General features: G+C 43.0%; 1 non-coding gene and 1 pseudogene across 1 annotated transcript; one reads left to right on the top strand and one right to left on the bottom strand.

The window, feature by feature from the left end:
- Positions 1–11,089: 11,089 nt before the first annotated feature.
- Positions 11,090–11,207, top strand: LOC126210668 (5S ribosomal RNA; annotated as a pseudogene).
- A 7,015-nt stretch (positions 11,208–18,222) lies between these two features.
- Trnat-ugu (transfer RNA threonine (anticodon UGU)) lies at positions 18,223–18,296 on the bottom strand. Its single transcript has one exon. It is a non-coding gene; the product is annotated as a tRNA-Thr (tRNA).
- Positions 18,297–25,407: the final 7,111 nt, after the last annotated feature.

Raw genomic sequence — 25,407 nt, 5'->3', positions numbered from 1 at the left:
GTAACGAAAGACAAAGAGGAAAGAAACAATGGAAATAATGAAAAAAACCGCTGCGAAGACACATTGTAAAAACGCAGAACTTGCGTACCTTGGACTCCACAAAAGAATTCACCTATATAGGACAAAATTACTAATCTATTTCAAAGAACAGTATTTGTAAAACAGTAAAAAAAAACATTTCCAAAAATGAAAATCTTTAGAAATAGCACTGCAACTCAAAAAATCAAAACGCAAAAATTACAAACCTCCGAAGCGATAACTACAGGTATACTACACGTAACTCATACCAGCTACAATAGTTTGAAAAGAATATACCATTGAACTTTTATCTCAGAAATGAAAGTAAAATTAACAGAAGTACAGCAAAAACATCGAAATGGAGATCATAAAATGGCAGCATAAAAAGGAACTTACCATATATGAACATCGAAAGAAGTGAAAGATCGGGGTCTGCCAAAAATATTAAAATAAGAACTTAAAAAGAAATAATAATGTTAGGAGGTCAAACTATAACGAAATAAGCAAAAACCAGAACAAATAATCAAAAAATTAATAAGGAACACAAACTGCCAACCATGAAATAGGCACCATCCAAATCAATTCTTCCCTACCATCCGCCCCCAACAACACGCAAAATTTTAAAGTAATAAAAAAATGATATCACACGTCAATCACATAAACTTACCGTTACAAGGCCCAGCAACCACCCCTCGCACCAACATTGTAACCAAAATAATCTAAAACGACAGGAAAGCCGCTCCCCGGAGAAACCAAAAATGTACCAAACCCACAGTACAGTAACAGAAAAAACCAGTATAAAACAAGAAAAAGAAAATGAAAGCCAACCACACCTAACTAACAAAACAACTTCCTGACTATTTTCATAAATGCTAGAAATATACAATAACCTTTAGGAATACCCTTCCTCCAACAGTATTCATCCAAATGGCCATACAACACTGAAATCCTCCTCTTTCCTCGCCCAACAACAGATTTTACACCCCCACACCCTCCAATAACCCTCGATAGTACTGGTACATGCTCCCGTGTTGCAATCTGACGATAAGTCCTTTCATCCAACTCTCTGTAGGAAGCAAACCCATTCAAAATTACAATTGAACTTTCTTCCACATAATTTTCAATTAAAGATGTTAACGCTTCTTTCGTACGATTTGGAACGACCCTAAATAGAAAATCGGCGCAATCCACTCCAGGAACTGTTACTTCAAAAATCCAAAGCTCAACGACCTCATGCCCCCTTTCATTCTTCTTCCTTCTAAAATGTGACTCGTTTACTTCAACTGTTACCTTGCCCCGCCCCCTCCCCCCAACGATCCACTGTACTTTATAAATTCCCCGAAGACTTCTCAACAAAATGATAACAAGTCAACTACAGTACCACACGTAATCCCTGTTTCGTGTATGACAGATTCAGAATATATTCATAGCAAAAATTGTAAGTTAACATGACTATTATTTCTAAATTCAGCTTTGATCTTTCGAACCACGTCACTATGCGTATAGACCTCCACATATTATTTTCTATGCATCTCCACATGTATTAGCGGAAGTTCTTGAAGATTCAACCCTTTTCTACACCATATAATTAGGGGAAGGTGGGGTAAGACTGGGAGGTGGGGTAAGGGCTATAAGCTACAGTTAGAGTGCTGCCATCTGTGGATAGCTACGTCAACATCATCAATACACATGTCCCAGTATGTTGACACTGCTGAACCTTAGTTTCGAGGCGGTTTCTGTGAGGTTTGCAAGGTACGTACAATTGTTATAATTATTTGCAATGTTTTACATCTTTCGAGGTCCTAAAACATGTGTTGCGTGAACATTTGTCCAGATTGTATATATATCACTGAATAGTACGTCTTATTAACAGTAAACGGCTGTGTCAGTAGTCAATGTTCACTAAATAGTGTTCATGTAGGCGTAACATAACCTGACAGCATGGTAGGGGCAAAGACGGGGTCGGGCAAGATGGGGAGCTTCCCCGTCTTGCCCCTACTATTTGTCCAACCATTACGTTCTTATCGCCTCGCTGCGGGTTTTGAACACGTACATTATACGTTGAATACAATTGTAAATAGAATGGTATTCATTACTCCAACGTTTCCTAATTAATTACAAAGTATGCCTTTGGCTATATAGTGAATAAAAATACAGAAAACGTGCAGAGTCAGTATTCTTGCTATGCTTTAACGACTGACTATTGGAAATATGGTATTTACTAAATAATGCAGATTACCAGGAATGATCTGGCTCATAAGTACGTTCCACGTGTTTTATTTCAGATGGTTCGCAAGTATCGGCGACAAACGTCTAGGTAAGATTGGTCATTGGAGTCAATGGTAGGCGTTGTAAATGCTGTTATAGAAGGTCATATGGGTTATTTCAGGGCTGCTGGACAGTTCAACGTGCCACAGACAACGATTGAACGAGATGTGGCAAAGAAACGTGCTAATCCTGGCTATACAGTTGTGAAAAGGTGAGGACCAATCATTAGTGCGTTTACCCCAGAACAAGAGGCAGTACTTAACAGAACTTAACTTTCAACTACTTAACACAGATGAAGGACAGTATTTTGGACTAACACTTCAAGACCTTTCTGAACTTGCTTTTCAGCTAGCTGAAGGAATCAACATCAAACATCCATTTAATACTGGAGCCAAATCTCCTGGAAGAGATTGGTTAAATGGATTTCTTGCACGAAATCCTGCCTTAACAATACGAAAACCAGAGGTCACATCAATCGCACGAGCAATGTGGTTCAAAAATGGCTCTGAGCACTATGGGACTCAACTGCTGTGGTCATCAGTCCCCTAGAACTTAGAACTACTTAAACCTAACTAACCTAAGGACATCACACACATCCATGCCCGAGGCAGGATTCGAACCTGCGACCGTAGCAGTCGCACGGTTCCTGACTGCGCGCCTAGAACCGCGAGACCACCGCGGCCGGCAGCAATGTGGTTTAATCGAATTGCTGTAGATTGATTTTTCGATCTGCTAGAAAGTCAATTAGACATATTCAAGTTTACGGGAGACAGAATTTTCAATTGCAATGAGACTGGTTTAACAGTCATTCCAAAAGGTCACACAAAGGTGGTTGCTTTGAAAGGGCGCAAACAGGTGGGAGCAGTTACTTCAGCAGAAAGAGGCCAGACAGTGACTGCAGAAATCTGTGTTTCAGCGTCGGGGTGCTACGTACCACCTATGTTAATTTATCCTCGAAAACGAATGCAACAAGCGTTTGAGACTGGCCTGACCCTGGTGTCTGGGCAGAAGTCCAAGAAACTGGTTGTATGACGAAAGGACTATTTTTGACTTGGTTTATGAAGTTTATTGCATTTACTGGAGCGTCAAAGGAAAGACCAATACTTCTCATATTGGACGGCCACAAAATGCACACCAAGAATTTAGAACTGATAGATGCGGCCCGCGAAAATGGGGATGTCTTGCTGTGTTTGCGACCACACTGCTCACACCGTCTTCAACCATTGGACGTGGCATTTATGAAACCACTCAGTAAATTTTACGAAGATGAAGTAAGATCGTGGCTTCGCACCCATCCTGGAAAAGTTGTTACGCTGCATCAGATCGTAAGTTTATTCGGTAAAGCCTTCGTTTATTCAGCTACAATGTCCACAGCATGAACGGGTTTCGGAAAACAGGTATTTGGCGTGTAAACAGAAATGTGAGAAATGTGTTTCAAGAAAGTGATTACCTTCCCTGTTCAACTACAGACATTCATCACGCTCACACATCTGAAGTTACAGAAACGGAAGACCTAATACCAGAGATGTTGTCAAGACGTAAAACACCTGAACAATTATCAACTGACGATCAAGCCTCTGTTTCGTCTAACTTTTAGGTTACCAGCCCTGAAATGGTATTAGCTATTCCAAAGGTCGATAAAAAAAACAAAAGGAAACCATCTAAAAGGCGAGGAAAATCCGTTGTTTTAACCGAATCTCCTTCTACGAGTGAACTATCATAAGAAATTAAACGAAAAGGATTCCCCAAACGTGCTGCATGTAAACGAAAACTCTTCTCAAAGACGTTTAATAAACCTGGGATACCAACAAAAGGGCATAATGACAACGAAAACGTGACGAACGTTACTGACGTCTTAAACACCCCTTCATGCTCAAGGGATGGTAAACTGAGGTTGAATGACAACAAGGAAGAGAGTGAAGAATGTTTATACTGCTATGACTTCTCTGAAGGAGGCTGGATACGGTGTATTAGCTGTGGACGCTGGGCCCACGACACTTGTGCAGGGATAGAAAGTGACGATGACAAGGCTGTCCACACTTGTGTACTATGTGAAAGTAAGAGGCCTAAATAAAACGTAATATCTGATTCTACAATTCGCATAACCATGCTTCGAAACCTTATCGTCACATGATTTCGTTATTCCAGTCCTTATTTAAGCTTTAGAGGTGAATTCATGCTAGTTCCCCATCTTACCCCGCATATGGGGCAAGACGGGGAATTGATAGTTTATGTTTCAAATCGAGATATTTATAACTAAATGTAACAAGCTTGTAGGTTTCTTTGCATGGTATTGTAATTCAATGGTTAAGTAAACAAATGATAATCAAACGTACTTGATTTTGTTTATTTTTGTCCCTTTTGTAAGGGTTTAAGGTTAGCTTCCCCATCTTGCCCCGCCTTCCGCTACCACTTTTGCACTTGCAAAATTCTGCAATAACGTCCAATGATTGTAAAAATCTTATAGTAGATTTAGTCAGTCATTCTGTCAAGGAGCATTTTCGCTGTACAAACAAGTGACTCGTACATACGAAAAGCAATTGCGTTAGAAATAAGAAACTTTTAAATCACGAATACTTTCATCGACGAAAGATACCGAAAACAAATTACGATATGAAAACAGAACAATATATATCGGATTTTAAATATACGCGCTTAAAGAAGGAATCCAGAGAAATCATTTAACATTCATAACTACAATCTGCGGCATGAATAAAATAACATCACACATTAAGTCATTGGTCAAAGCCGACGGGGTTGTATCTAATTCGTCAGTAAACCGATAAATGTAGTGTGCTTGTCTGAACTTTTCAATAACATTTACTTTACACCGCACATTCAGAGGGATGGTTTACTCTCTTGTTTAACTGACAATATTACTCAGAGATAACTTCTGTTTTTAGCACACCACGCTACAACAATATCGTTGCGTAACTTGAATACCAACCTATTAATTCGTTTCAAAATTCTTACCCTTTCAGCAATAAAAAAATTATCTTTGTTTCAAAAATTAATTATCTTTCCTTTTAAACGAAAACTTGGAGATACTTTCTCCCTTTTTTAACTTAAGAAACGTGAAATACTTTCTTTATATGGAAACTAACAAATCTGAACTAATATTCTTGTGTCTTTGGATACTAATAACTTGGTTTTTTATAACGTTGCAGACTTTTTTATCTAATCCTTGACTTCCTTTTACCACTTTACTTAATGACACATGCAAACTATTCGTTTGCCATAAAACTGAACTTTACTTCTAAAATATCCTTGAATATTAAATATCGGGTAAATGAGACTCGGGACACTATTTTCATTTTTAAAATAGACACTGTTCTGTCTTTATTGCCTATTTCCTTTCACGTACGGGTACAAGGCAAAAGGAAAGGAAGCTCTCGCACGATGGGAAAAACAATTAGTGTCTCCTCAGTAACAACGGTCATTGCTTTGTAGTTTATGGTTTTATAGGGAAAGCTACTGAGTAAGAAACCGTAAGTGCAAATCTTCTACTACCTTAGATTAGTTATCGCTATATTGCACCCTAACTAAAATACATCGACGCTCACGCTAAAGTCGCAGAATATCCCTAACACAATATCGCACAATTTCCTAAGTGATTGGATTCACCTTCAAATCCACTAATACACCAACACAGAGGCACTACTTCCTTAGTGCGTGCTTTCTCTATCTTCAGATTCAAATAAAGACTTCACGTGATAACGTGCCTTATCTAGTACAACAAAATGGAATATCTCCAGTCTAACCGAGATACGGCGCGCCTACAAACGAATGGCTTTCAAACTAAACTTCGTTCAGTAACTGTTTTGGCATAATAACCAACAAAAAAAAACACCTCCTAAACTGCAATATACCGCAGCCAACACTGCTGCCTCAGAAAATTCTAAGTTCACACACCAATCTCGTAATGCTTTTCCCCGCACAAAGTGTGAGATCAAAGTTATCACAGGTCGCCGTAAATATCTTTTAAACAAGCCGATAATAATCGCATGAAATGCTCTTAAACGACTGTAGCGTTTAACACAAACAGTCCCGAATCTGACCCCGATTCGGACTGATCTTAGTCCGGTTACCAACCAACGACGACTAAAGCGGCATCCACACAGTCAATAATATTGCGTAATGTTTGCTGAAGCGCAATAATACTGAACTCTTAGGCGTGAGAGTGAGAGATTGAGTAATAATATGAGGAACATAAAAAAATGTTTGCAGTATTTTGCGCTGTCCGGATATACTGTGCCGTCTGTGGTCAGTGCTGCGCAATATCCTTGACAGTCTCTGGCGTGGTACTCCCACGGGATGTCTTTGTATTCACTCTTCCTTATTGTTATGGTATTGAAAATGGGTTCAAAATTTGACGAACGAGCATTACAATTAGAGAGCATCGAAATTTGTAAATAACTGTCAGCATTGTTGTTGGAGTCGTGAGGTGGCCATCTGCGTCGTCGATGCTATCTTCGCCGCAAGCCGCAGCTTTGCAGTTGTTCGTGAGTAGTAGACTCGCTGACTTTGAACCGGATTCTGCTGCTCAGATATTTTCCAGTACAAACTCTGCAAAATTTTACTAAAAAAAATATTAAAAACTTTCCAAACAACTCATTACTGCCTCGTTTCTTTTTATAACAGCAAATTTTGATAATTGGATGAGGCTACACCTTCTGGTAATGCCGATTTAAAGCAACACAAATTTTCGAGCATTACAGTCACAATGTTATACCTTGGAGCATATTTTCACATTTGGGAAAACCTTAATTTTCCTTAGTAATAATTTTAAGTTCAGAAAAAGGCTGCAGCACCTAAAAAGGAGAATGCCATCATTAGAAAACGGGGTAAGAAAATAAATTAAACTTCTATTCCCTGTCCTGTACAACACTGAAATTTGTGCAGTCAAAGCGTCGCAAAACTCTACATTTTTCCCCCGAATGATAGAGACTAGATCTAATAACAGCGACGACTTTCTGCATGTCTTACCACGGTGGTGCACAACCCAAATTATAACCTTATTATTTGAGCAGACAGTGTAAAGTGGGTTTTCTGTCTTAAGGTGCACCAAATATTTTCTGGGTCAGTTTTATTTTGCCCACCCCGTGAATTTCGCTGCAAATTTTTGGCTCTCTGTGACATCCCTGTAGACGACCTGGTAGAAATTCTGACAATATATGAGAAGTCTCATAACGAATCTTTAAGTCTGAAAAAAAAAAGTTCAAATGTGTGTGTAATTTTACGGGACCTGACATTATTAGTGCCAAAATGATCAAAGCAGCTGCAGATCTTGGTTTGGATGTCATGCATTTATTAAAAAAAGTGTTCAAATGTGTGTGAAATCTTATGGGACTTAACTGCTAATGTCATCAGTCCCTAAGCTTACACACTACTTAACCTATATTATCCTAAGGACAAACACACACAGCCATGCCCGAGGAAGGACTCGAACCTCGGCCGGGACCAGCCGCATAGTCCGTGACTGCAGCGCTCCAGACCGCTCGGCTAATCCCGCGCGGGTTTCAGTCTGCAACGGCTTATGGTCTCTTTGTAACATGTCCTGGCAACTGAAACAGTGTGTCGGATCAGGACTGGTACACGAGACCTTACCTTTCGCAGGAAATGCTCTTACTGAGTGAACTGTCCAGGTACGAGTCAGAATCCACCCTCACAGCTCTGCCTGCGGCAACAACTCTTCCCTAAAAATTCTGAACTTTGTTTCTTCCACGAGTGCTAGTATTCCAAGGTATGCAGAGGATTTTTTCAGTTTGGAAGCTGGAGAGAAATACTGGCACAACAGAGCTGTGTGGGTTAGTAGGGAGGCGGGCTGACACCAGGGTAGATAGGACAAAGAGCAAGGTTTCGGATCCGTAACTGGTCTGACATGAAGCTTTATCCACCGGTCATTTGCACAAATGCTGAATAGTAACAGTTCCTCAACACACCATCGTGGTGCCGCAGACACTAGTTTCACCTGCGACGTTCTTGGAACTCTCTGCCATAGCCATCCTTGCAGCCTGTGGTGGAACTTAGCGCCAGTGTACGCGGAGGTCAGCGCAGCAGTGTCGGGAAGCGACCCGTGTCACGTGCCCTGCGGCGGCAGCAATTAATGCGGAGAGCAAGGCGGCTCATAATGCGGTAGTGGGGGCGGCGGAGGTGGCGGCGGGCGCCGGCGGAGCGTGGGGCGCATCGATCGGTGGCGTCGGGGGCCGTGAAGCCGTGGAGCTGTGGCGTCTCGCTGGACGACACCCAGCGCCGGCTGGATTTATAGAGCCCGCAGCCGCGGACGCCAAATTACAGCCGCCCTCAATGGCCGCGCACTCAGCACTCTCCCCACCCCAGCCAGCGCCGCTCCTTATTGATAGCGGCGCATATTAGCCGAGCCCCAGGGCCCACACTCTGCCCCAATATTCAGCCTGCAACACTTCCCAGCGATATCTGTCTGGCACCTGTATGTCCCCTGCCAAGTACCAAGTAACGGTTCAGGAAATCTTAAGACATTCAGGCTGCAACACAGCGTAACCATGTCTAATTGACACCTGTAGGAGCCCTGTACCGTGTTACGTAGTCTTTGATCCAATGGAAATACTGAGCCTGCAACATTTCCCAGTTGACACTTACATGACCCGGGAACCGCGTTATATAGAAGTTCAGCCAAAAAGATATTCAGGATGCAATATTTCCAAGTGACGACCAGTTGTCCCCTGAATGAAATGAACAGGAAGTGCAGGGACGCTAAGGTAAAGTGCCTTCATGAAAATTTTAAGAAATAGAAATCGAAATGATTATTGGAGGGATTATATCAACAAACATAAAAATCAAAACAACCATCGGTGAACTTAAATCCATACGTAGCAACATGAAAAGTGCTATTTCAATTCCACTATTAAATCCAGGGGAGAGAGTAGCTAGGTGGATCCAGTATTAGAATCTGAAAGGTGTTTCGAAGCCTTAAGATCAAATAAAACAGAAGGGAAAGATAACAGTCCATTAGAATTCATAAAATCATTGCTGGAGCTGGCAACAAGAAAACGACTATTTATGTTGGTGCGTAGAATGTATGAGTCTGACTTTCCGGATCACATCATCCACACAGTTTCGAAAATTGCAAGAGCCAACAAGTGCAAGAATTGTCGCACAATCATCTTAACAGCTCATGCATCCAAGTTGCTGGCAAGAAGAATATACAGAAGAATGGAAACGAATTGAGCGTGTGTTAGATGACGGTAAGTTTGACTTTAGGAAAGGTAAGGGCACCAGTGTGTCAGTCCTGACGCTGCGGTTGATAACGGAGGCAACACTTAAGAAAAAGAGAGACACGTTCATAGGATATGTCTACAGAAAATAAACGTTCTACAATTTCAAATGCAGAAAGATCTTCGAAATTTCGAGTAAAATAAGGGTAAGCTACGAGGATTGGAACTTGAATAGTGGCAACTATTTATTCACAACCGATGCAAAAGAGTTACATGTTTGCACCTGTTACTGTCCTTTGAAGTAGTCACCAGTGTTGTGTAGAACCCGTTGCCAGCGATGTGAAAGGCGTAGTATACCGTTAGCAGAGCCTGTACTGTTGATGGTGCGAATGGAGCGGTCTATTGCCTGTCGAATCTCTGGAACAGTTCTGAAGCGACTGCCACGAAGTGGTTCCTTCATCTTCGGAATCAAATCAAAGTCACAAGGACTTAATTCCGTGGAGTGTGATGGATGGTACAGTACTTCCCAGTCCCATCGACCGAACAGAGCAGCCACAGCTTGCGCTGTATGCACCCGCGCATTGTCGTTCAAAATGATGGGTGGGTTGCGCAGAAACTGTCGCCGTTCCTTTCGCAAAGCTGGTCGCAGGTGATGCTCCAAAAACGAACATTAATTCTGTGCATTGACGGCCTGCTGTGGAGGAACGTAATGTATTAGAATAACACCATAACTTTAGACCGCTCCATTCGCACCATCAACAGAAAAGGCTCTGCTAATAGTATACTAAACCCTCCACATCGCTGGCAACGCTGATAACTGCTTTGAAGGACAGTAACAGGTGAAAACATGTAACTCTTTTGTATCTGTTGTGAATAAATCGTTGCCACTATTCATGTTCCAACCCTAGTATATTTAGAGACAGACGGGTAATATATAACATGTATAAGAACCAAGAGGGAATATTAAGAATGGAAGACCAAGAACGAAGCGCTCCGACGAAAAAGAGTGTGTGGTCTTTGGCCCCATATGTTCAATCTGCACGTCGAAGGTGGGATGGTGGAAATAAAAGAAAAGTTCAAGAGTGGGCTTAAAATTCAGAGCGAAAAGATAACAATGACAAGGTTCTCTGATGATAGTGCTGTCATCAGTGTAAGTGAAGAAGAATTACAGGATCTACTGAATGAAATGAACAGTCTAATGAGTACATAATATGGATTGAGAGTAAATCGAAGAAAAACTAAAGTAATGAGACGTAGCAGAAATGAGTAAAGCAAGAAATTAAAATCCGGATTGAGCGTCACGAATTAGATAAAGTTAAGGAATTCTGCTACCTAGGCAGCGAGATAACCTATGACAGACGGAGCAAGGAGGACATGAAAACCAGGCTAGCACTGGCGAGAATGGCGTTCCTGGCCAAGAGAAGTCTACTAGTATCAAACATAGGCCTTAATTTGAGGAAGAAATTTCTGAGAAAGTACATTTGGAGCACAGCATTGTATTGTTGTGAAACATAGACTGTGGCGAAACGGGAAAAGAAGAGAATCGAAACATTTGAGATGTGTGCTACAGATGAATGTCGTAAAATAGGTGGACATTTAAGGTAAGGAGGGCCAACGGCCTTACAGCAGTGGTAACTCCGGTTCCCGTCAGATCACCGAAGTTAAGCGCTGTCGGGCTGGGCTAGGACTTTGATGGGTGACTGTCCGGTCTGCCGAGCGCTGTTGGCAAGCGGGGTGCACTCAGCCCTTGTGAGGCAAACTGAGGAGCTACTTGATTGAGAAGTAGCGGCTCCGGCCTCAAAAATGGTTCAAATGGCTCTGAGCACTATGGGACTCAACTGCTGAGGTCATTAGTCCCCTAGAACTTAGAACTAGTTAAACCTACCTAACCTAAGGACATCACAAACATCCATGCCCGAGGCAGGATTCGAACCTGCGACCGTAGCGGTCTTGCGGTTCCAGACTGCAGCGCCTTTAACCGCACGGCCACTTCGGCCGGCGCTCCGGCCTCGGAAACTGACATACGTCCGGGAGAGCGACGTGCTGACCACATGCCCTTCCACATTCGCATACAGTAACGCCTGTGGGCTGACAGGATGACACGGCGGCCAGTCGGTACCGTTGGACCTTCATGACCTGTTCGGGAGGAGTTTAGTTTTTTTAGTTTTAGTTAAGTAAGGAATGAGGAGGTTCTGTGCAGGATCGGAGAGGAGAGGAATATGTGAAAAATACTGACAAGGAGAAGGGACAGAATGATAGAACATGTGACAAGAATTCAGAGAATGACTTCCATGGTTCTAGAGGGAACTGTATAGCGTAAAAAGCGTAGAGGAAGACAGAGATTGGAATACATCCTGCAAATTAGTGAGGATGTAAGTTGCGAGTGATACGCTGAGATGAAGAGGTTGTCTTGGAGAGAAATTCGCGGCAGGCCACATCAAACCATTCAGTAGACAGATGACTACAAGGAAATAAAGAAGACCCCTCACCCTTCTAACGCATTACGTAATGGTTGAGGAAGCGAAAAATGTATTCTTCCTTTAACATTTTCCTGTGAAGTCTAACTGGGACCAGTAAACCGCTGCTACAAAGCGGTTCAGCCAGTAACATTCCACGATGAGATTCAACTGACATCTGTATGCGTCAGCGTTATGTAGCTGTTCAGATAATCGAAAAGATATTCAGCTGGAAATCGTTCCCGATGAGATTCAACTGACACGCTCGGTGAAGTGTGAGATAACAAAACTAAACTCCACAGCAAGTCACAGTCGCTGTTATGGTCATCTCCACCTTTGAGCATTTAACGTGTATATTTGGATAGCAGAAGAAAGACAACATTTTGTACGTTGTGATTTCGCGCATAAGACATAAAAAGTGTGCAGCATAAATTTTCAGCATGGTTGCAGGATAAATTGTGGTTGATCACCGATAACCGGCAATATAGCTACATCTGCGTACAAAACTTGTCACCCACCTTATCTGCATACGAAAGTAAAGGACTGACAGAACTTTGGAAACGCGAAATCTTTTGAGTGGTCATTCTGTGTCAAACTATCAACTTGCATGTAAAATATCATATTCTTGAAAATAGCACAATTGCCGAATTTTCAATAGTAAGATAAAAAAAGTAAGAAAAGGTAAAAATGGTTCCATTCCGTATTAATTTCGTGTTTTTTGAACTATTTCATTAATACTCTTGCACTAAATTCAATTTTAATAATTCACTGTTTTACCAAGTTTGTTTTCTGCATATGTAATTTAACGATGCAATGGCTTTTTGTAAGCATGTTGGGGAGCCGATGCCATCTGCCTTTAATGTCTGGTACTACGGTCTCTACGGCTCTGTGTTTGTGTGGTCGGCTTGGAGGCGTGACGTATCCTGTTCTCGAGCGCATTATCTGCTATTTGTCAGCTGTACGCAACGCTCCGTGCTGTGTACGACGGCAGGCGGTTGGCTCCGTGTTACGTAAGATTTTTCTTAGTTTGTTGTTTTCCGGTCCAGCAGACACTGTAGTTATACTTGGCATTGTATTCCTGGTTTCACGTTCCGTAGTGCTTTTATTCATCCCATGACGACAGGATGGTGGTTCCTTATAATAATATCTTAATGCCATATGTGAGCATCAATGGACGAGTGTTGGTTTTCCACATTAACTTTTGAGAAAGTTCTCTTTATTGTTATATATAGAGACGGCTGCACAGCCTGGAATTTTGTCTGTTTTGAGTTTTTATATTAACTCTGTTTCCCGATGTAATCTAAAATGTCTCACTATTGTCATTTTTCACCCCTGAGGCCAGTCTGATGATGCCCCAAAATGTCGAATTCGTCATTTCCTGTAAATAAAAAGGATTTTGCAGCCGAGACTCTCTTATTTCAAGCAATGCGGCATCGTTGCGTAGGCCACTGTGGCTAGAGTCAGGTGACATAAAAGATTTCTCAGTATCGAACCACGTCGTAATGTCATTAACTATACTGCAGAAAGCAAGCAGACCTAGGAGGGGGTCACTTAACCGTGGCCGAAACTTCGGTTACTTTAGTATGGTTTTCTACTTTATGACACAACACACTCCTTGGAAAACTGTTATGTCAATGTGGCATCACTGAAAAAATTATGGAAGCAATGGGCCGATATTAGTAGAAAGTAATAAAATAACTATAGTTTTCGATATTTCAGAATATTTTAATTTTTTGTAATCTACTTATTCTTATTTGTCTTCTAGATCTAAGTGGAAGTGATCTCATTAAAAACGGCGTAAGACATGCCGTCTTTGGCTCCTGCTGTACAGATTAGACATCGAAACAGCCGTGCCGGAAATAAAAGAAAGAATAAGGAGTGGGGTTAAGTTCAGATTGGAATCATATTAATGATAACATTCTCTGATGACATACTTATCCTCAACGAAAGTGAAGAGGAATTACAGGACCGGATGAATGAACGGTCTCATGAGGACAGGATACAGGTTAAGAGTAAACCCGAAGAAAACTGCAGGTAATGAGGAACTTCGGAAGTAATATTAGCGATAAACTTCCGATAAAACGTGATGATCATGAGGCAGATCTAGTGAATGAATTCTGCGACTTTTTTTTTTTTTTGTAATCAGTCTACTGACTGGTTTGATGCGGCCCGCCATGAATTCCTTTCCTGTGCTAACCTCTTCATCTCAGAGTAGCACTTGCAACCTACGTCCTCAATTATTTGCTTGACGTATTCCAATCTCTGTCTTCCTCTACAGCTTTTGCCCTCTACCTCTAGTACCATGGAATCATGCCCTCATGTCTTAGCAGATGTCCTATCATCCTGTCCCTTCTCCTTATCAGTGTTCTCCACATATTCCTTTCCTCTCCGATTCTGCGTAGAACCTCCTCATTCCTTACCTTATCAGTCCATCTAATTTTCAACATTCGTCCATAGCACCACATCTCAAATGCTTCGATTCTCTTCTGTTCCGGTTTTCCCACAGTCCATGTTTCACTACCATACAATGCTGTACTCCAGACGTACATACTCAGAAATTTCTTCCTCAAATTAAGGCCGGTATTTGATATTAGTAGACTTCTCTTGGCCAGAAATGCCTTTTTTGCCATAGCGAGTCTGCTTTTGATGTCCTCCTTGCTCCGTCCGTCATTGGTTATTTTACTGCCTAGATAGCAGAACTCCTTAACTTCATTGACTTCGTGACCATCAATCCTGATGTTAAGTTTCTCGCTGTTCTCATTTCTACTACTTCTCATTACCTTCGTCTTTCTCCGATTTACTCTCAAACCATACTGTGTACTGCCGGCCGCTGGTGGCCGAGTGGTTCTGGCGCTACAGTCTGGAACCGCGCGACCGCTACGGTCGCAGGTTCGAATCCTGCCTCGGGCATGGATGTGTGTGTTGTCCTTAGGTTAGCTAGGTTTAAGTAGCTCTAAGTTATAGGGGACTTATGACCTCAGCAGTTGAGTCCCATAGTGCTCAGAGCCATTTGAAGCCATACTGTATGTTCATTCCGTTCAGCAGATAATTTAATTCTTCTTCACTTTCACTCAGGATAGCAATGTCATCAGCGAATCGTATCATTGATATCCTTTCACCTTGTATTTTAATTCCACTCCTGAACCTTTATTTTACTTCCATCATTGCTTCCTCGATGTACAGATTGAAGAGTAGGGCCCTGTCTTACACCCTTCTTAATACGAGCACTTCGTTCTTGATCGTCCAATGTTATTATTCCCTCTTGGTTGTTGTACATATTGTATATGACCCGTCTCTCCCTATAGCTTACCCCTACTTTTTTCAGAATCTCGAACAGCTTGCACCATTTTATATTGTCGAACGCTTTTTCCACGTCGACAAATCCTATAAAAGTGTCTTGATTTTTCTTTAGCCTTGCTTCCATTATTAGCCGTAACGTCAGAATTGCCTCTCTCGTCCCATTACTTTTCCTAAAGCCAAACTGATCGTCACCTAGCGCATTCTCAATTTTCTTTTCCATTCTTCTGTATATTATTCTTGTAAGCAGCTTCGATGCATGAGCTGTTAAGCTGATTGTGTGATAATTCTCGCACTTGTCAGCTCTTGCCGTCTTCGGAATTGTGTGGATGATGCTTTTCCGAAAGTCAGATGGTATGTCGCCAGACTCATATATTCTACACACCAACGTGAATAGTCGTTTTGTTGCCACTTCCCCCAATGATTTTAGAAATTCTGATGGAATGTTATCTATCCCTTCTGCCTTATTTGACCGTAAGTCCTCCAAAGCTCTTTTAAATTACGATTCTAATACTGGATCCCCTATCTTTTCTAAATCGACTCCTGTTTCTTCTTCTATCACATCAGACAAATCTTCACCCTCATAGAGGCTTTCAATGTATTCTTTCCACCTATCTGCTCTCTCCTCTGCATTTAACAGTGGAATTCCCGTTGCACTCTTAATGTTACCACCGTTGCTTTTAATGTCACCAAAGGTTGTTTTGACTTTCCTGTATGCTGAGTCTGTCCTTCCGACAATCATATCTTTTTCGATGTCTTCACATTTTTCCTGTAGCCATTTCGTCTTAGCTTCCCTGCAATTCTTTTTTATTTCATTCCTCAGCGACTTGTATTTCTGTATTCCTGATTTTCCCGGAATATGTTTGTACTTCCTCCTTTCATCAATCAACTGAAGTATTTCTTCTGTTACCCATGGTTTCTTCGCAGCTACCTTCTTTGTACCTATGTTTTCCTTCCGAACTCCTGTGATGGCCCTTTTTAGAGATGTCCATTCCTCTTCAACTGTACTGCCTACTGCGCTATTCCTTATTGCTATATCTATAGCGTTAGAGAACTTCAAACGTATCTCGTCATTCCTTAGTACTTCCGTATCCCACTTCCTTGCGTATTGATTCTTCCTGACTAATGTCTTGAACTTCAGCCTACTCTTCATCACTACTATATTGTGATCTGAGTCTATATCTGCTCCTGGGTACGCCTTACAATCCTGTATTTGATTTCGGAATCTCTGTCTGACCATGATGTAATCTAATTGAAATCTTCCCGTATCTCCCGGCCTTTTCCAAGTATACCTCCTCCTCTTGTGATTCCTGAACAGGGTATTCGCTATTACTAGCTGAAACTTGTTACAGAACTCAATTAGTCTTTCTCCTCTTTCATTCCTTGTCCCAAGCCCATATTCTCCTGTAACCTTTTCTTCTACTCCTTCCCCTACAACTGCATTCCAGTCACCCATGACTATTAGATTTTCGTCCCCCTTTACATACTGCATTACCCTTTCAATATCCTCATACACTTTCTCTATCTGTTCATCTTCAGCTTGCGACGTCGGCATGTATACCTGAACTATCGTTGTCGGTGTTGGTCTGCTGTCGATTCTGATTAGAACAACCCGGTCACTGAACTGTTCACAGTAACACACCCTCTGCCCTACCTTCCTATTCATAACGAATCCTACACCTGTTATACCATTTTCTGCTGCTGTTGATATTACCCGATACTCATCTGACCAGAAATCCTTGTCTTCTTTCCACTTCACTTCACTGACCCCTACTATATCTAGATTGAGCCTTTGCAATTCCCTTTTCAGGTTTTCCAGTTTCCCTACCACGTTCAAGCTTCTGACATTCCACGCCCCGACTCATAGAACGTTATCCTTTCGTTGATTATTCAATCTTTTTCTAATGGTAACCTCCCCCTTGGCAGTCCCCTCCCGGAGATCCGAATGGTGGACTATTCCGGAATCTTTTGCCAATGGAGAGATCATCATAACGCAAAATAACGAATTGCGAAAGAAACAACGGAGAGTAAGGAGGACATTAGAACAGTAAAATAGAACATTTCTGGCCAAAATAAATCCAAGGATCAAACAGGGGCCTTAATTTAAGGAAGAAATTTCGGCTACTGTTACTTTCGAGTTCAGAATTGTATGTTATTGAATCATGGATTGTGGGAAAATCGAAGAAGGGGAACGAAGTTTCTGAGAGGTAGTGCTATTGAAGCATGTTGAATATTGGGTGATCGTTGACAATTACGTGGACTGATAAGCAATGAGGAGCTTCTCAGAAGACTCAGCGAGAAGAGGAACTAGATCTGTTAAGACGCGGAGGACAAACTTCCTCTGTACTTCAGGGAGCTGCAGAACGTAATAACGAAGGGGAAAACAAAGATTGGAATACATCCAACAAATAATTGCGAAGTCTAAGATTAAGAGGTTGGCACAGAAGGGCAATTACATGTGGGCCGTATGAAAATGGTTAGAAAACATTAAAATAAATACAAACAGTCTCAACCGCAAAAAAACATTTATTTTTTTGCTACCGGTTTCGGTCAGTGTTTTACCATCTTCAGCCCTTATACCATGATTGTAGGCGGAGGTGATGAAAGGAACAAGGTCTGCGATTCCACGAACGTTAACTGCTGAGCAGATGACGTTCTTAGATCTCCTCCGTTCACTATTCAGCAGTTGCTGTTTGTGGATTCGGAACACTTGCTGCGTTCACCGACAGCGCCTACCATCATAGTATGTGGTCTGTAGATGGTCAAAAACTTACACAAACCGATAACCAAAAAGATAAAGGTTTTCTGCGGTCGAGACTGTGTTCATTTTAAAGTCCTAGGAAAAAAGACGCTGTTCTCCACGACAAATCTTCTAAAAAAATTGTGGTCAGAAAACTGGTGACACAAAATAAAGTTAAATGATGACTAACTGACAACCTCAGCTGCCGACAGGTGTTGTTGATATACCTCGATGTAGACCTGAAAATGTGTGCCCCGACCGGGACTCGAACCCGGGATCTCCTGCTTACATGGCAGACGCTCTACCCATCTGAGCCACCGAGGACACAGATGAGTAGCGCGACTGCACGGACTTATCCCTTGCACGCTTCCCGTGACACTCACATTCCCAACTGTCCACAATTCTACATATGTATTGTACCTTATTTGCCCACCCACTCATTACTCGCGCACGCTTTGGCGATTCCCGTAAGAGTTTGGGCAACCTGTGCGCATTCGCACAGACAAAGGTCAATGGCTGGGTAGCCTTTAACTATATATACGAAGACAGTAACTTGTTCTCGAAAGAACGGTTACTGTTGATGACCGTGCAGCTTTTCTGTGTCCTCGGTGGCTCAGATGGATAGAGCGTCTGCCATGTAAGCAGGAGATCCCGGGTTCGAGTCCCCGTCGGGCACACATTTTCAGCTGTCCACATCGAGGTATATGAACAACACCTGTCGGCAGCTGAGGTTGTCAGTTAGTCATCATTTATTCCAGGGAAAAGCTGCACGGTCATCAACAGTAACTGTTCTTTCGAGAACAAGTTACTGTCTTCGTATATATACAAAATAAAGTTGTTTGGCGGTAAGTTGATTGGCGTCGCGGTACTGCGGCGTTCTGTCAAGCATGGCGTTGCTTGTGTCCTGTTCAGGAGCACGAAGAGAGCAGCATCTGACTCCAGAGAGCGTGTACTGTGAGCTATCTGTGGGGAAGCGCCGTGCGACTAATTGCGAGAGCAGCCAGAGTGTAGGTTCACGCCGACGCCGCTTAGCAATTACGTCGCGCACCCCCTGCTCCACCATTAGCGGCAGCCACACTGCCGGACAGAGGTGGCGCGTGCTGTGGCGAGCTGGGCGGCCACTCCTACACTTTACGTACTGACATTTTTCCACCCGCACTTTTGTGGAAGCCGCATCTGGCCAGGAAGTAGCTTAAATGTTACGGCGCACACGCTTGATAATCGACGCAGAAAGAGTCTCCCGGACCTGAGCGACTGCCTTTCCACATTCAGTCAGTAAAAGTGCGCGGCGACAATGCCTTTTTCAGCCGTCAGTAGCAAGGGGCAGTTGCAGGTCCAGCAGACGGGAAGGCGATTATTTAGCCAACGAGTTGGCCAAGTGCACTCTGCAGCTCATACAGAGACAGCCACGACGGCGCCTCGTAGGTGACCGGGAGACAGGTGGGTGAAGCACAAGGCACACTTTTAACGAATGAATTTTTGGTCAAAATATACTATTTGTTTGTGCATCACGTACTACGTGTAAATCAGCCACCAAGCAAGTATGCGAGTAGGTCCTTGAGATCAATGATTCACTGACTGTGCAGTGTGTGGAGTCTAAAGTTTATAGGACGCAGTTGGCTGCGCAAGCCTAGAAACACAAGACCGTGAACTCGTTTCCTAAGACGGGGAGTTTTTTGACCAAGCCCACTCTTATTACAGTAATTGATTATGTGTCTTCTTTTTATTTTGTCGAAAGACGAAATACCTGAAAGCTAAAAGATATATACAATACCCAGAAATATATAATCCAATACTACACATAAATAAGAACACGTATATATAAAACTTGCTTAACGAAAATTTTTTCAACCGTGAAAAATCATTGCGTATTTCACGAGATAAGCAATTTTCGATGATATTTGGCATGTAGTAAACAGGAGCCAAATATACTGCTTGAAAATATTGCCTAATTTGTTTGTAAGAATATAATTATGTTCTAGATGTCCAGTAAATTTACACGCGTTAAAAAGTTTGGACGACACTTTCCCTATTCTTTCATCCGAAGATTTTGAACAAATTGCCATACTCTCTTTATCAAGAACTATGAACTCGGCTTCGGTAAATAGTAAACTCTGTTATCATTGTTTCATCCTATATTCTGTGACAAATAATTCTATTTCTTCGTAACGCGGATGGTCCGTCATAACCCCATTTTCGTTTTTCAGCTGCCAAACTATATCCCAAATTACTCTCAAAACACACACAGCTTTGGCGTTGACGTTACATAGACGATACTAAAAAAAGGATTGGTTGGTTGGTTTAAAAGGGGGCGAAAGGGACCAAACTGCGAGGTCATCAGTCCCTTGTTCCCAGTAGAACAATTACCCATGGGAGAGAAGAAAGTAAGAAAGATGTCCGATACAATAACAGGAGAGAGGAAGAACCAGAAAAACGACAGAAGTACAACACACACTACAATGGACAAAACAGGACAAGGAAACCACAGAGACATGCAAGTAACAGGGAGAAGAGAGTGAAAACAAGAATGCAGATGACCATATAAGGCTCACCCATGAGAATGAAAAAGGAGAAGCCAGCCACTCTGCAACACATTAAAACCTCCACCCTAAAAGCACTATGGTCGAGGACACAGAGGGACAAAGGATATGCGCTAAAACTCGGATCAAATGATGAAACCCACCCTCACGAATAAAATATAAAACTAACCTGCTGTTGAGCCATTGTCGCCTAAAACCGAAGGTAGGGTGCTGGGAAAGTTAAAAGTACGCCACAGTGTGGATAAAAGTGGGCAGTCCAGCAACAGGTGGACGATTGTCATTTGGGAGCCACAGCGAAACTGAGCTGGTTCTCGCGACGGAGGAGGTAACCATGTGTGAGCCACGTATGGCCAATGTGGAGCCGACGAAGGAAAACTAATTCCCTGCGAGAAGCCCACAGGAAGACTTCCACACATTCGCAGTCTCCTTAATGACACGTAGTTTGTTGTGCATACTGTTATGCCAGTACGTCTCCCAAAGCCGAAAAACCTTGTTGCGTACTACAGAACGCAGCTCAGCTTCAGAGATGCCCTTCACCAGGAGCGGTTTCCGCGTAGTCTGTTTGGCCAGCCTGACAGCAAGTTCGTTGTCTGGGATTCCGACGTATCCTGGGGTCCACACAAACACCAGTGAACGACTGGACTGTTCCAGGGCAGAGATGGACACCTGGATGTTCGCTACCAAAGAATGGCGAGGGTATCACTGGTCGATAGCTTGTAAGCTGCTCAGGGAGTCAGAACACAGAACAAACGATTCACCAGAGGTAGAGACTGACGTACTGAAGTGCACGAAATACGGCCACAAGCTCTGTAGTGAATACATTACAGCTAGTGGGCAAGGAATGCTGTTCAATATGGCCTCTGTGGACATAGGCGAAGTCAAAATTACCATCAGCAGTCGAGCCGTCGGTATAAACAACTTCAGAGCCCCGGAACACGTCAGGAATCGAGAGAAAGTGACAGTGGAGAGCGGTGGGGTTAACGGAATCCTCAGGGCCATGCAAAAGGTCCAGACGAAGCTTCGGCAGAGTTGTACACCATGGTGTTGTACGTGAATGGACCTCAAGTAGGGGTGGTAAAGGGAAAGACTGCAGTTCGGAGAGAAAGTATCACACACGAACCGCAATCGTGAGCCCTGACCTGGGTCGCCAATGTGGGAGATAAACTGCCGCGGATGGGAAAAGGAGACGGTAATTCGGATGCTCAGGAGAACTACGAATGTGTGCAGCATAACTGCCGAGCAGTTGCGAGCATCGGATCCGCAACGGAGGGACTCCGGCCTCCACCAGGACACTGGTCACCGGACTCGTTCTAAAAGCTCCCGTCGCTAGGCGAACGCCACAGTGGTGTACTGGGTCGAGTAAACGCAACGCTGAGGGCGCCGCCGAACCGTAAACCAGACTCCCATAGTCAAGGCGGGATAGAACAAGGGCTCTGTAGAGCTACAGCAGGGTAGAGCGACCTACAGCCCAGTTGGTGTTGATCAGGCAGTGGACAGCATTGAGGTGCTGCCAGCACTTCCGCTTAAGCTGACGAAGGCGAGGTAGCCAAGTCAATCGGGCGTCGAAAACCAATCCTAAGAATCAATACGTCTCCACGACAGTGAGTGGATCGTCATTAAGGTAAAGTTCAGGTTTCACATGAATGGTACGACGCCGACAGAAGTGCATGACACAAGACTTTCGGCTGAAAACTGGAAGCCGTGGCCTAGAGCCCATGACTGCGCCTTGTGAATGGCTCCCTGTAGGCGCCTCTCAGCAACTCCAGTACTGGAGGAGCAATTCGAAATGCAGAAGCCATCCGCATACAGAAAATTGCAGAACGACGGCCCTACAGCTGCTGCTAGGCCATTAATGGCCACTAAAAATAGAGATACACTCAAAACAGAGCCCTGCGGCTCCGTTTCCCGGTTTAGATACTGTTAGAAAGTGCGCTAGACGGGGAAGGAGTTGTGAAACCGTGTGAGTAGCACAGGGTGCGAGTAGAAGAAAGTATCCCGATGCAGAAGGCGACGCTGGATGCATTTCAATTGAGTATTTCGAAAAATTTGTAAAATATGGGAGTATCTGAAGCTCAATCTTCGTTCTCTTTCCTTACTTAAATCATAACATTCACCATTAAGTTTAATTTATGTGTATTGGTGTTTACCCCTATTTGTGTACAATAAATGTAAAATGTGTACAATAAATGTGAAATGCGGAACAGTCGACCACGGAGCTCACGCCAGGAACTGCGGCGCGGCTTTCTCGTGCAGCTGTGACCTGAGCCAGCGCCCTGCCGCTGCAGCGCTCGTGGCGCGAGGGCGGAGGCAGACGGCCGCTGGAGCGCGTCACTCTTCCAGTCGCTCTGGAGGAGCGCCAGCACGTCAGCTGCAACCAGCTCTCCAGATTTACGGGCCAAAAGTTATTTATGTCGCTTGCGAAATGTGGCACAGCATCTTTTTATTTCGAAAGAAAGATGCTGATTTACGATTTCCGCGAACCACAAACTTATCTCCCACGTGCTTAACTTACGTCGCCAACTTTTGCCAGACACGATTTAGTATCGTTTGCAGCAGAGGTCCACGTGTCTAGATGTCATCGCATTTGTTTGTAGAAATATTGTGTGGAGCGAAACTTGGATGCCGATTAACCTTGTTTTCTTTGTTCTGCGTCGTTTATGTGTTGTATGCATATGAAGTTACGTCAGCAGTAGATCGCAAGAGACATTTCAGAAATTATGAATGTGGTTCTAGGCGCTCTGTGGAAGATGCTGTGTGGAGAATATTGTAGCACACGGACAAACCGCATGTTTACTCTCAAATACACTGTCGAGAGATGTCCCACAGCAACGCGGATTTGAGATCTGTATCGTGGAGGCAATGTGACTCACAGCCGATTATAATGTTGGAGGTGGCAAGCGAGGTCTCATCAGTTCTCTGGGTTCATGTGGATAGCGATGACTTCCTGTCCTGTAGCACCCTCTTCATCTCAGAACAGCACTTTATACTCATCGACCCCAATTTTGATGTTAAATTTCTCACTAATCTGATTTCTGCTAGTCCTCATTACTTGCGTCTTTCTTCGGTTTACTCTCAGTTCATATTCAGAATGTCCAGTTACAATTCTCCGATTAAAGATAGCAATGTCATCTACGAATCTTATCATAGGCACTTATTCACCTGGCACTTATTCACTTCAATTTTAATCCCAATCTTCCCATCACTCCTTTGTTATACAGGCAGAACATCAGCAGAGAATCTCCTACAACCTTTTCAATCCGAGCACTTCTTCCTTAGCCTTTCATTCTTATTGTTCATCCTTCCAGTACATATTGTAGACTATATGTTTTTCCTTGCTTCTGACACAAATTGTTATGAGAATTACGAAAATCTTGCCTCATTTCTCAGTGCCGAACAACTTTTCTACGTTGGCAAATCCTACATCTGATTCCTCTCTCTTTCCGCTTCCATTTCTTCATCTATCACGTCAGCAGACAGTGTCTCCAGCTCGCAGAGGACTTCAGTATCTTCTTTCCACTTATCCGCTCTCTCATCAACACTTAACAGTGGCATTTCTCCTGCAGTAACACCAATTGTTTTAAATTTTCTGGAGGTTGTTTTGAATTTTCTATGTACTGATCCTGTGTCTCCGACTCGTGAGTGACTTATATTTCTGTATTCCTGAATTTCGTTGAATTTTTTCTTACTTCCTTCTTTCGTCGATTACTTGAAGCACTTTCTCTGTTACCCGAGGTTTCTGCGCAGTTGCCTTCCTCGGTACATTTTGTGATCAATTTGTGTGATTTTTCGTTTTTAGAGATGTCCAGTCCTCTTCAACTGACCTGCTTTTTGTGGTATTAAGCATCACAGTATTTACAGCCTCAGGTAACTCCAAGTGCACCTCACCATTCCTCAGTAATTCAACATCTAAATTCCTACCACTATGAAACTTCCGGATGGTTCTTTTAAAATTCAGCCTACTCTTCATCATTACTGAGTTGTCATCTGAATCTACACTTGCTGCTAGGAGCGCCTTACAATCCAATATCTACCTTCGACATCTCTGATAATGATGTAATTCAACTGGAATCGCCTCGTACTAAGTCTGCCTCACTCTCTTGTGAATTTTTAACAGTTCATTCGCTATTACCAGTGAAGCTTACTGCCGGGCTCAGTTCGTCTTTCTCCTCTATCATTCCTATTCCGTACCTCCGTCTTCTATTCCTTCCGTTAGTACCGCGCTCCAGTCGTACGTGAGTAGTGTATTGCGATTTCCAATCACATACTCATCTAATTGTTCCATACCCTCATATGTTTTTATCTCTGTCTTCACCTTCTAGTTGTGACGACTGTATGTGTACCTGATCAACAGTTGTTTGTGTTGATTAGCCGGCCGAAGTGGCCGTGCGGTTAAAGGCGCTGCAGTCTGGAACCGCAAGACCGCTACGGTCGCAGGTTCGAATCCTGACTCGGGCATGGATGTTTGTGATGTCCTTAGGTTAGTTAGGTTTAACTAGTTCTAAGTTCTAGGGGACTAATGACCTCAGCAGTTGAGTCCCATAGTGCTCAGAGCCATTTGAACCATTTTTTTGTTTGTGTTGATTTTCTGTTGACTGTAGTGAGAATAGCCCCATAATTGTGTAGGCTTCCACCATCAGGGACAGTTGATATAAAAGTTTTCTGAGTGTCGTACCGCGTGATAATGTAAAAATCTATACAGGAGAAACCAACGATTCGGCCACGGTTATAGTTTACTGTAACCGTGGCCAATACGTTGTTTTCTCCAGTATAGTTTTTTATACTTTATGACGCGGTACGATACTCAGAGGATTTTTTGAACGTAACTCGCTCCTGCCTTTCTATTCATAACTAATCCTACCCCCCGTTATACCACATTTTGCTACTCTCAACTCCTA

Source organism: Schistocerca nitens, chromosome 1, assembly GCF_023898315.1.
Source record: "Schistocerca nitens isolate TAMUIC-IGC-003100 chromosome 1, iqSchNite1.1, whole genome shotgun sequence".
Taxonomy (NCBI): Eukaryota; Metazoa; Arthropoda; class Insecta; order Orthoptera; family Acrididae; genus Schistocerca; species Schistocerca nitens.
The sequence above is the reverse complement of the archived record's forward strand: the minus strand, read 5'-3'. Positions and strand labels throughout refer to the sequence as shown.